Here is a 9514-nt window from a genome sequence, read left to right as displayed (position 1 = left end):
GCAATCTGCACAACAAATTGTTACGGTTGACTTTTTAGTATATGCGAGGAGATTAAATCGAGTTGTGAAAAGTCAATGAATAACATTTACAGTCTCAGTTGTCTGTGTTTCACTTTGATGAACAGAAAGTATATTATCAAGTAAACACTTTTAATCTAATGTGACTAATAAACAGTAACACTTGAGTCTGTTTTTATGATGAAAATCAAACACAAAAGGAGTAGCAGCAAAAATAGGCCTATAAGTATTTTGTGCAACAGATCTGATGAAATTACAAGTTAATCTTACAGATGGGTTTAGCAAGATTTTAAAAAGTGATTTGCATGTTTTTCGTGTGTAGGAATAGTTTAACGTATTGTTTAACTGCACTGTGCTCATGAGCTGTATGATTGTCTAATTCATATACGTTTAAATTACCATCTATGTTTTTATGTTGATGCATCGAGAATAATTTCTCCCTGCATTTTTATTTTCCAAGTACAGAGATTATCCTCTTGAGGTGACACTGGGATCTGTTTTTACAGAAAGGTTTTCATGTTTGTTTGGGTGGGGGTTCTTTTTTCTTTGTCTGCACATACTGTCAAAGGTCAACACTACAAGAAGTGCAATCTTTTTAAGACAGGAATGCATGTTTTGTTATTGCAATTAAATAAAACAAATAATTTTATTGCATAATTGTGACCATCACCAGCCCTCCCTAAGGAAGGGTAAGAAACACTTTATTAAAGGGAGAGTATAACAGTGTTACACGAAGGTGACGGAACAGGGAAGAGGGAGTCAGTGTAGAAAATGGATAGTGCAGGGAAGAGTTGACTGTTTTAAGGTGAGATGAAATGTGATGTTATAGTTGTGCATATTGTGCTTATTGTGTTGTGTAATCAGTTCAGCCAGTCTGGTGACAAGTGTGGGGCATTTAAAGCGGGTGACACAGAACCCAGCTTAAGTATAATGGTGCTGGGCTGAAACAGAGGGAAGGAGTGAGTGGTTATACCTAAAACTGGTATTTGGGATCAACGTGTCTAAGGTTAAGCCCAGTTTGAGTATGTCCCACAGCCCAAGGCATGCCAGCGCATCCATGGCCAATGTTTGTGTAAGAACCGCTTTTGCATACCCAGTCGCTTCCTCGGGCCCAAAGATGCAGCCATGCCAGCAGAAACATTGGGAGCCAAGGAGCCCCAGACAACCTCCCATGACCAAGCAACGCCTCAGACACCGTCCCCACACACTCGCCCGAGAAAGCCCCAAGGAGCTGAGGTGTGGCCATACCATCCTGTCATTGCCCAATCCCGTTAGCTCTCGGAAGCTAAGCAAGTCTGGGCCTTATTAGTAGGTGGATGGGAGACCACTGAGAAATCCAGGTGCCACAGTAGGGTGGCAGTCACCTCAGTGGTATCTGTCATTGTGTCTTTGGGCAAGGCACTTTAACCACATTGCCTAGTATGAATGTTGTGTATGAGTGAGTGTTGGTGGTGGTCGGAGGGGCCGATGGCAAGACTTCAGGGAGATCACGGAGGCGATTACTTATGTACTCCTTCCATTCTGGTGAAAGGTTGGAGTCACCAAAGTTAAAATTTAAATCCACCTTGGGTTTTCTAGAAACAGTATCTTTCATACTGTGCTGGGAAATGATGATAGCTTGACAAGATTCAGACACATTGTAAACTCAAGACATTCTCATTCCTTTGAGTCTCACAAAGGTTTTGTGCTAATGTTCCAATGGCTGCATAACAAATCTAAAGGATGCATATAAAGGCTAAAGAGAAGGGGTCCAAGAACAGAACCCTGAGGAACCCCACAGGACATTGGTAATCTGTCAGATTCGAAGTTTCCAATGCTTACAAAATAACTTTGCTCCTCCAAGTAGGATTTAAACCACTGCAATACTTTTCCATTTAGTCCAGGGGTGTCCAAACTTTTTTCATGGAGGGCCACATGCAGAAAAATATATGAAAGGCTGGGCCAGTCACAAGAGATGAGGTTTATCGCCGCACCTCAGTCAAAGTTAACAAAATCAATCAAATTTAGTTAAATTATTTTTGATAACTGAACAAACTTAAAGGAAAAAAAACCTACATCACAAATTTCCATTAATAGATTTTCATTTATTTTATTTTATTTGTTTCAAACAGGTTTGGCAGCTCATTTTCAATACAACAGCCTGAGATTGCTTCTTAGTCAGGATGGGGACCTCTCTTCATAGCCCTGTATAAAGAGTGAAAATAAGATATTGATGCAAATAAGTTATTAAAGTTGTTCACACCAACTAACGTTTGTTAGAAAATGTTATCAACTTAAATTGTCTGAAGTAATTAAATAATTGAGCTTGTGAAACTCACCTTTAATAGAAACAGCGTTGCACTTAATGGGAGCAGTGAAGCTGCACTTTGGACTGAAGGATGGCTGGCAGGTCAGGAGTGAGTTTGGTGGTTGAGATGCGAAGGACATCACGGAGGTGACTGTCGGTCATTTTGGTTCTCAATCTGCTTTTGTTGAGAGTTAACAGAGAAAACGTTTGCTCGCATATGTATGTCGAGCCGAACAGACTCATCATCCTTTTTGCGTGACGTCGCATCAGAGGAAACTTGGCCTTTTCCAAGCTCTGGTAGAAGTCGGGTAGGGAGAGAAGCTGATGCTGATTCTTCAGAGAATCATCACACTGCATTTCGATAAGCTCCAATTGCAGACTCTCTTCCACTTCTTCTGCATCCACCAGGAAGGGAGTTGAGAACAATTTGATTTCTTTCTCAATGGTAGAAAAATCTTGGAAACGCTGACTGAATTCTGTCTTAAGAGATGTGACCACCGACACATATTTTTCCTTTTTTGCAGAAAGGTTGACGTTTGGAAAACCACACTTGATTTCGGACAGCGTGGGGAAGTGCGCAACATTGAAGTTACGCAGTTGTGTCTCAAAGAGACGGAGTTTCGCGCAGAATGCTTTCATGTGAGCGTACAGCTGTGGCACAAGCTGGTCTTTGCCTTGCAGGCTCTTGTTCAGTGTGTTAAGATGACCCGTAAGATCAACTAGAAATGCCAGGTCGGCCAACCACAGAGGGTCACTTAGTTCCCGGAGAGGTTTGTCCTTCTCTTTCAAAAACTGATCAATTTCTGATCTCAGAGAATAAAACCGCTGCAGCACGGAGCCGCGGCTGAGCCAGCGCACATCACAATGGTAGATTACGTCCCCGTATTCAGCATCAACATCAGATAGGAAAGCTTGAAATTCTCTGTGATAGAGCCCTCGTGCTCGAATTATGTTCACAGTTTTCACAACTGTATTCATCACATCATTCAGCTGTACTGTCTTGGCACAGAGGGCTTCTTGGTGTATGATACAGTGCATTTTAACAGCCTCACCTCCACTGTCCCGCACCTTGGCGCACACCATAGAGGCCATTCCTTTGCGCTCTCCTGTCATAGCCGGAGCCCCATCCGTTGTAACTCCACACAGCTGGTCCCATTTAAGATCCATCTTGTCAATGGCATCTGACACAGCTTCAAACATGTCCTTTCCGGTTGTTGTGCCCTTTAGACTCCTCAGATTAAGTAGCTCCTCTGTAACGCGAAAGTTATCATCCACTCCTCGCAGAAAAATCAGCAGCTGCGCGGTGTCTGTAGCATCGGTGCTCTCATCACATGCAATCGAGTAAAAGTCAAAAGTACAAGCTTTATGTGACACTTGGTGTTCTAAGTTAGCTGACAAATCTTCTATTCGCCGCACAACTGTGTTTCTGGACATGCTCACATTGTTAAATTCCTGCATCTTTTCTGGGCACATCGTTTGTGCGACTGTGGCGAGGCACTGTTTAATGAAGTCGCCATCTGAGAAAGGTTTCCCGTGCCGCGCTATGAGTTCAGCTACCTTGTAGCTTGCTATTGTGGCAGCTTCTTGTATTTTGTTAGCACGCAGAAAGCACTGCTGTTGAGCGAGCAGGCGAGCTGCCATCTGCTTAACTTTCTCTTCTCGCTCAGCACCGGTGTAGGACGTGTAGACCTGATGTTTGGTTTCATAGTGTCTACGTACGTTATAATCTTTCATCACTGCTACACTTTCATGGCAAATCAAACAGACACATTTCCTCTTGACTTCCATGAAGAAATATTCATTTTCCCACCGTGTCTGAAATTTTCTGCACTCACTTGCTATCTTGCGTTTCTTTGGTTCTCCCATTTTGGTCACTATGGCAAATGTTTTCTTTTATTCATTTTATTTAGTGGAAAACCTGCCGTGTTGAAGACTGGCGCTCCACCTTGTGTTGAAAGTAAGAATTACAACACAGTCCCGTGCAAGTTTTATGTGAGGGCCATATTCAATTTAATTTTTAAAACTTGCTGCGGGCCAATAAAAAATGGACCACGGGCCGCAGTTGGCCCGCGGGCCGTAGTTTGGACACCCCTGATTTAGTCCAACCCACGTTTGCAATCTGCACAACAAATTGTTATGGTTGACTTTTTAGTATATGCGAGGAGATTAAATCGAGTTGTGAAAAGTCAATGAATAACATTTACAGTCTCAGTTGTCTGTGTTTCACTTTGATGAACAGAAAGTATATTATCAAGTAAACACTTTTAATCTAATTTGACTAATAAACAGTAACACTTGAGTCTGTTTTTATGATGAAAATCAAACACAAAAGGAGTAGCAGCAAAAATAGGCCTATAAGTATTTTGTGCAACAGATCTGATGAAATTACAAGTTAATCTTACAGATGGGTTTAGCAAGATTTTAAAAAGTGATTTGCATGTTTTTCGTGTGTAGGAATAGTTTAACGTATTGTTTAACTGCATTGTGCTCATGAGCTGTATGATTGTCTAATTCATATACGTTTAAATTACCATCTATGTTTTTATGTTGATGCATCGAGAATAATTTCTCCCTGCATTTTTATTTTCCAAGTACAGAGATTATCCTCTTGAGGTGACACTGGGATCTGTTTTTACAGAAAGGTTTTCATGTTTGTTTGGGTGGGGGTTCTTTTTTCTTTGTCTGCACATACTGTCAAAGGTCAACACTACAAGAAGTGCAATCTTTTTAGGACAGGAATGCATGTTTTGTTATTGCAATTAAATAAAACAATTAATTTTATTGCATAATTGTGACCATCACCAGCCCTCCCTAAGGAAGGGTAAGAAACACTTTATTAAAGGGAGAGTATAACAGTGTTACACGAAGGTGACGGAGAAGGGAACAGGGAAGAGGGAGTCAGTGTAGAAAATGGATGGTGCAGGGAAGAGTTGACTGTTTTAAGGTGAGATGAAATGTGATGTTATAGTTGTGCATATTGTGCTTATTGTGTTGTGTAATCAGTTCAGCCAGTCTGGTGACAAGTGTGGAGCATTTAAAGCGGGTGACACAGAACCCATCTTAAGTATAATGGTGCTGGCCGGAAACAGAGGGAAGGAGTGAGTGGTTATACCTAAAACTGGTATTTGGGATCAACGTGTCTAAGGTTAAGCCCAGTTTGAGTATGTCTCACAGCCCAAGGCATGCCAGCGCATCCGTGGCCAATGTTTGTGTAAGAACCGCTTTTGCATACCCAGTCGCTTCCTCGGGCCCAAAGATGCAGCCATGCCAGCAGAAACAATGGGAGCTAAGGAGCCCCAGACAACCTCCCATGACCAAGCAACGCCTCAGACACCGTCCCCATACACTCGCCCGAGAAAGCCCCAAGGAGCCGAGGTGTGGCCATACCATCCTGTCATTGCCCAATCCCGTTAGCTCTCGGAAGCTAAGCAGGTCTGGGCCTTGTTAGTAGGTGGATGGGAGACCACTGAGAAATCCAGGTGCCACAGTAGGGTGGCAGTCACCTCAGTGGTATCTGTCATTGTGTCTTTGGGCAAGGCACTTAACCCACATTGCCTAGTATGAATGTTGTGTATGAGTGAGTGTTGGTGGTGGTCGGAGGGGCCGATGGCGCACTTTGTTAGCCTTGCTTCCATCAGTCTGCCCCAGGGCAACTGTGGCTACATTAGCAGTTTACCACCACTAAGTGTGGAGTGAAAGAATAATCCCTTAATTCTGTACAGCGACTATGAGTGTCCAAAAAAGCGCTATGTAAAATTGATGCATTATTATTATTATTATTTATTACTATGTTGATCAATCCCAGCTCCAGTATGCCCCATAACCAGAACTGGCACTAGTTTAATGGGCCAGTTTCTGATTTGTTCTCATTCTGCCACCTTTGTAGTTTTTCATTAAATTGAGCGTTGATGTGTAACATGGCTGGCATTTGGAGGATTTTGACATTGTGGCCTAATGTGGCCATCTTCCACGCATTGAAAATAATAACCGGGTTTAGTAGCGGTTAGCAGAGGCTTTGCAGAGGGTTTAGACATTTTAGTGAACTTACTTTTTTGATTAGAGCTATTGGTGGGTCCAAGTTGAATTGGGAAATGTTGACTCTTAGTAGATAAAGCAGTCAGGGCAATGAACTGCTTCTGCATGTCAGCCATTTGTTTGGCCAGCTTCTATGTTAGAGTGGTCAAAGCAACAACAGCATCATCTTTATTATCACAAGTTAATTGAGAATTCAATGCAACTTTCTGTCTGGGTACACCTGGTGTTGTTTCATTCTCAAAGCTTTCGCAGCTTTTTGATCTTCCTCTGATCGCAGAAATAATAACAATTGTGCTAAGGATGGAGGGAATGATTTCTTTTGAATTAGTTGCACCTCTGATATCAATGAATTGTCCCAACATCCTCTGGAAAATTGACTTAACAAATGTTTATTAACGTCTCGTTCTAATGCCCCACCTCTTTGACAGCGAGGTTTAAAATAACTCGTAACAATTCAATTCAATTCAATTCAACTTTATTTGTATAGCGCAAGTTACAACAAAGTCATCTCAATGCGCTTATCAAAATATTAAATTCACAATAAGAAAGAAAAAACCCAACAACAACCACATGAACAAGCATTTAGAGACAGTGGGAAGAAACAACTCCCTTTTAAGAGGAAGAACTCTCCAGCAGAACTAGGAACAGTTGTGAGTAAGCAGATGACAACTCCCCACCATCTTGAAAAGAATCCATGAATTTAGCGTATAACTCATCTCCATCCTGAATTGTGCCATAAGCAGAGTCTAGTTGTTGCAAATACAATTCTGGGGGAGTATCTGGACTAAGGATGGGAATCGGAAACCGGTTCCTTCTGAGAACCGGTTCCCAGTAATCCAATTCATAGGAATTGTTTGTTTGCATGCCTGTCAATTCCGCTTATTGGTTCCTTTTACATCGCAAAAACGTAACAATAAACTCCTCCAAGTCCTGTATATTGTGTTTATGCTAGCGCCACGTGAAGCTCCTTCCCCCATGTAGTTGTTTGCTGTCCACCGCGGAGAATCCACCTCCTCCACCCGCAGCTGTGCTGCCCTCTGTGTTGTGTGTGTAGCATCTTTGTTGCTACGCTACTCACTTCCAGGTTCTGTACACTCGCTCAAAAGTTGCTTCTTGCAGAGACTTTTTTTTCCGAAAAAAACAAACTTCCGCAAGAACACACACCTTGTTGCAAGTAATCAAACATGGGAGACGGACTGGTACTGATTGCTGTCTTTAGTTTGTGCTTTCACATGTTCACACACATGGCTGATGACGTCACATGTAACAACCAGGGGATGGCGTCTCTGAAGGTTCATTCATAAAAATGTAAACGAAGGCAATTAACTGGAGCTTCACCGTTTACATTTATAACAATAAATTCAGCTGTACTTTTGGTTAATATGTTTGTTTTATGTCTGATTAGTTTTGGATCAAGTTGTTCAAGTTCAAAAGGAGCACTGTAAATATTCTCAAATGTTTGTAGACAAACTGTCATATATTGTATATACTATTATCCAGTGAAAACAATCTATATTTGGTTGATTCAAAGAGAACTGATATCCCTGCAGGAAATTAAAGAGACAAAGATAATATAATAAAGAGTTAAAGTAAACAAATTCATTTATATTATTTAATTCCCTCACCCATTGAGAATCGATAATGGAATCGGAATCGCTAATTTTTTTTATCAATTCCCATCCCTAATCTGGACGTAATTTTTTAATCATATTGGATGCTGGCGGTAGGAGACTTTCCAAAATTTTTCGCGAATGCTGCATATCAGACACTGCAAAGAAGAACACTGCAGAGAAGAACACTGCAGAGAAGAACAAAGATACAATGACTTATTTCAATTCAAAGCACAGGGCAGGCTGTGTAAATAAAGTGGCAACAGATACATTGTAAACTCAAGACATTCTCATTCCTTTGAGTCTCACAAAGGTTTTATGCTAATGTTCCAGTGGCTGCACAACAAATCTAACTGTATGATAAGAGACACAACCATAAAAATAAATAAATAATTGTAAATAAAAGCAAACATCCAAAAATTAAAACGATTCTGAATTGTCTTGAAGTGCAATAAGTCAGGTCTTTGGTAAATGTAAGAAAATACTTTTAAATTCCTGTGAACAGTAAACTTAAGAAAACATTTTTAACTTTTTTCTTTTTTTTTGCTCATGCTCATCATTTGCTGCTGGAGCGCAGGGAACAACTAAGATTTTCCATGCCCATGAAGGCATCATGTTTACGTGCAGCTTTCTCTGCCTATATGAATACATACTCCTGACGGGCACTGTACTAGTAGTTCATAATCCCCCTAAAGTTCATGGGATCTAAACACTGCTCCTCTAAGAGAAGCGAGAAAGGATGACGATCTTGAATCCAGAAGTCAAAAATTTCTTTTTAAAATGTGGGCTGTATATCTCCCATAATGTAGTCCAGTTTGTGTGTGTGATTGCGGCATGGGCTGAAAAGTCTCCTACCGCATTGATGGAGTAGATCAGAAGCGAATAATTTTTCAAATCCAGGTTCTGGGTAGCTCACTATCGAATATTTGATTTAAAGTGACTTGTTTGTGCATGTCACCCGCTTCAATCTGTTCAGTGCAACACTGATCGTCATCTGCTGTTGCCCGTTTTTTGGCTTCCCCAATGACGTCCCAACTAGCTGCTCCGCCATGTTTAAATCATATGACGGCAACCTACAAAGTCTCGTGATACGGCTCCAAAATACAGCAATATTTCAATAGTAGAGATGACGCTGATGTCTACCGGGGTTACATAGGCCTATAAGTATTTTGTGCAACAGATCTGCTGAAATGACAAGTTATTCATACAGATGGGTTTAGCAAGATTTTCAAAAGTGATTTGCATGTTCTTTGTGTGTGGGAATAGTTTAATGTTCTGTCTAACTGCAATGTGCTAATGAGCTATATGATTGTCTAATTCTTATACATTCAAATTAACATCTACGTCTTTATGTTGATGCATAGAGAATAATTTCCCCCTACAGGTTTATTTACAGTTAAGTACAGAGATTATCCTCTTGAGGTGAAACTGGGATCTGTTTCCACAGAAAGGTTTTCATGTACTACAAGAAGTGCAATCTTTTTAAGACAGCAATGCATGTTTTGTTATTGCAATTAAATAAATGAATTTCTTTTATTGCATAATTGTGACCATCACCAGCCCT

The sequence above is a fragment of the Gouania willdenowi genome, chromosome 9, assembly GCF_900634775.1.
Source record: "Gouania willdenowi chromosome 9, fGouWil2.1, whole genome shotgun sequence".
Taxonomy (NCBI): Eukaryota; Metazoa; Chordata; class Actinopteri; order Blenniiformes; family Gobiesocidae; genus Gouania; species Gouania willdenowi.
The sequence above is the reverse complement of the archived record's forward strand: the minus strand, read 5'-3'. Positions refer to the sequence as shown.